The sequence below is a fragment of the Apteryx rowi genome, unplaced genomic scaffold (genome assembly GCF_003343035.1).
Source record: "Apteryx rowi isolate R43461 unplaced genomic scaffold, aptRow1 scaffold_163, whole genome shotgun sequence".
Classification (NCBI taxonomy): Eukaryota; Metazoa; Chordata; class Aves; order Apterygiformes; family Apterygidae; genus Apteryx; species Apteryx rowi.
In genome coordinates this window covers 1274592-1278383 of record NW_020447897.1, presented here as the reverse complement: position 1 = coordinate 1278383, position 3792 = coordinate 1274592, and positions in this window count along the sequence as shown.

Below are 3792 nucleotides of genomic sequence, written 5' to 3'. Positions count from 1 at the left end.
GAAACCCAGCTGCCCCCATCACTGTAAAACAGACTAGCGCAGCGTGTGTGCGCTCAGGAAAATTTCCTGAATTTCTAGAACTTTTTTTTCCCCCCCCCTTATCATTATTTTTTACTCAAAATGACATATTTGGATGTGATGGCTTAAATACCAGAATCTGACCTTGAAGGTCTGACTGGCATAGACTGAGGTGTGGGAAGTCCCTTCGATTTCACTGCGGCTCCAGCTTATCACAGGGTTAAAATTATGGAGATTTCACATCGGACCCCAATCTTTGGTGAGGGGTGGGCTGGGTTTCATCCCCTTCCTGGTCCACACCTTTCCCTGGACACGTGGTGAGACAAACAGTGCAACTTCCTCGCAGAGCACAGCAGTTCCTACCCGGGCGTTGAGAAGTTCATCCGCGTACAAGCTTTTGGTGACCGTGCTGGCTCTTTCCAGGCATGGCCGGTTACATCAGCGCTGCCGTGGATGCAGGCTCTGCATTGCCTTGGCCGGGTGGCAGCCCAGGTGGTGCTATCGGTGGTGCTGATGGAGGGACTTCTAGGCACGATGCACTAGTTTGCCTGGTTATTAACAGGGGGGAAAGATGCTTTTGCTTATAAATGGAGCAAATCCGATTCAGAAATACAGAGTCATTTTAGAGAGCAGAATTGAACTCTGATGTGCTTTATTTAAAAAAAAAAATTTTTTTTGATAATCTCTATCTCAGGAACTACCTGCGGAATGCTTTAATTTTTYTCAGCATAATTCCATTAAATTACCCAAGTACATAAAAAGCTAGTGCCTCTGACCTTTCCTTTTTTTTAATCCAAGATAAAGAGCTGGATTGCAGTAGATTGCCATGCAATTTCTCTACTACTTAAATAGGTTAATGAAGGTTTTGTAAACAGCAGATAAGCATGAATCAAATATTTTTACATGACATAAAACCAGAGCATTCTAAACAGTTAAAGCTATTTTTAAGCAAATAAGTAAGCAACATTTTTTCTCTCCTAGGTTTATTGACGGTTATTATTTTCTCCAAAAACTTTAAAGCATGGCTACTTTATAGTTTTTAAAACTGTACATATTTAAAGACTGAATATAACTATTTGCCTTAGAGGCCTGGGAACAGCAACAGATGCCCTTTAAACTAGGGTTGTATGGTAGCTACCCCTTTAAGCACTATCTTTCTGAATGGGAAAAGCAAACAGCTGCTTAATTGTATTGAAAAAATGATGCTCTAAGGTGAGGATCTGTGAAAAAGCATATTCTAACTGGAATTACTACTTCCTACCTAATATAGGGACAAAATCTTTAAGGATCCCCCCCAAACACACACTCACTTTCTTTTTAGGTAATTGCCAGGCCTAAAATGAGTAGGACAAGTAATACTTAGTTATGCAAAAATAAAGCTAGGCCATCCAGATAAAGGGACTGTTTCTTTGTCTACTAGAGAGAAGAAGTTTGCTAAGTCTGTACTGAAACATAAGGATAGGATATATATTCCTTCTCCCTCTGGGGCTCGTTAATATCTGCAATTAGTTAAAGTGAAAGACTTGAACATGGTCGCATTCAGAAAATAGTCTAATTTCTCACTGGTTTGAGAACTGCCCCCATGCCCCGTTTCACCCAGACCTTAACTATATGAAATTGCCACCTCATAAAACAGGGCCTTTCTACTTTAGCTTTAACGGCATTGCCCGTCTTTGTTGTATGTACGCATGATTTCCTTTGATGTTGTTTGCTGCTTTGAATTTTTTTGGTTGTCTAAGCCCTGTGGCATTCAAGTAATCAAGATAATCAAGGCTATCCTGCATTACTTTTTAATGTCATCATGCAAAGCACTTGGCTATTTCATCCAAATAATCTCGGGACACCGAAGATGCTGTTGAAAGTCTTAGTGGATGTGGCAGAGTAAATGAAGTGCGGGTCCTTCTTGAAAGGAATGATTGCATTAGCTAATGCTGGCAAAAATGCCGGGTCCTGCTTCAAACCCAGCTGGCAGGGAGTGCACAGCCTGCTGCAGGTGAGCAGGAGTTTGCTCTGGACAGGACTTAGGCATTCAGGGCAACAGCCGGTTGGTATTGTGATACCTGATTTTGAGCTGTGCTCTTCCCTATTGAAATCCACCAGTTTACGCTGGTCACCCTCAAAATAACATCAGTTAAGTCACAGAAAGCAAAATGCTCTGGACAGAAAGCTATATGAGATAATCCAGAGGAGAAAAATGTCAGGTCTTTGATAAAAAAATGAACACTAAATTCTGGTCTGCTGCTTTACTCTGCTGGGAACCTGCTCCCCTGCTGCATGGAGCAAGGAAATTGAGCCAGTTATCACTCACAAGATGATAGAAAAATGACTACCTTCTGCTTCATATGTCATTTAACTGTTGCCAGAGGTCTGTTCTCCCGACTGCACACTTCTACCGTGTACCTTGCATCACCTCTAACATTGCTCAGGTCTCTCTAAATGGATTTAGGTCATGAACAGTCAAGAATCTAACCCTGCACCCCAAAATTGTCGCATTTGTGTGTTCAGTCAGCTCACAGAGGTATCGAAAAGGTAGCAGAGCTGCCATCAGTGAGGCGGTGGGGTTGAATGGCAGAGAGAGGAGTGAGGAAAGCGTGCAGAGAAAGGAGAGGGGAATTTCTTCCTCTCCCCATGGGGGCTGAAATTAGTCTCCTGCACATCTGGAGTGAGTATCTTGGCCCATGCCTGTTCACTTACATTTTGTATTTTGTGGTGAGTGCGAGGTGAGTTGAACCACCCAAGGGCCAAAGACCCCTTGGGCCAGGGGAGAGCACGGCTTTGGGAGGGGGTTTGCTGCTTSGCCAGGATAGTTAAAGGTCTCCTCAATGGCCTGTGACCCAGAGCTTTCCACCCAGTTGAGTGCCATAAACATGAAACTTCACAGTCTTTCTTTTACTGCCACCTGATGAGTCATTATTTACTCAACACAAAGGGAACAGCTTCTGCTAGAGGTTCAGAGAAACCCACTCCAAGTTATATTTGAGCAGTCAGAGCAGCGATATGGGACCTGCACATAAAAATCCCTTTGGTCAAGTAAGAGAGCACCTGCTGAGAGCATCCGGTTGTGACTCCTGATTAAAAGGGAGAGAATAAATGTTTTCTCCTGCTCATGTTTTATATGGGAAGMCTGTTCCTGTAGGTGTCTTGAAGAACATCTGCAGGAAAGGGTCCTGCATGAGAGGCAAGTGGGGGAAAATAAGGCTGGTGGTCTCTGTCTCAGGCCTGGGGCCACCAGGGAGACCAGCCTCAGCAGGGTCAGTGCTCAGGCTCTGGATTGCTCTAGGTGGCCAGACGCTGACGAGCTTGGCYGTGCAAGGCTGAGCCCCTGCCTCCCATCTGCATGGTACGCACAGCTGCTGACTCCKTCAAGCAAGGACATTAAATCAGGGTGTCCCATATCTTTGGGTAATCCCAACGTAAATGTTGAGTTCTCTCATGCATTTCACCCGCCACCTCACTTCTGGATTTGCGGCGGCGGTCGAAGACCTTGGCCGGGCTGCGGTGCCAGGGAGCTCCTGCTCCCGTTGCCRCTCTGCAGCGGGGCCATGCAACTTTGCGTGGCCCTGCCACCAAAGTCGCTGTCMTTCTCAGCGAGCACCAGGGTCGCTCCTGCTGCGTTGTGTGCAGCCCCAAACCTCAAACATCCATCGCATCCGGGGCCCAGGGCTCAGCTGCGCCTTGAAGACCCGGGTTGGCTTTTAACAGAGCCGATCAGCACCCAGTGTGCTGACCGTCGTTCCTAAAGAGCAAAATGACAGATGGGCTGATGATGGGTCT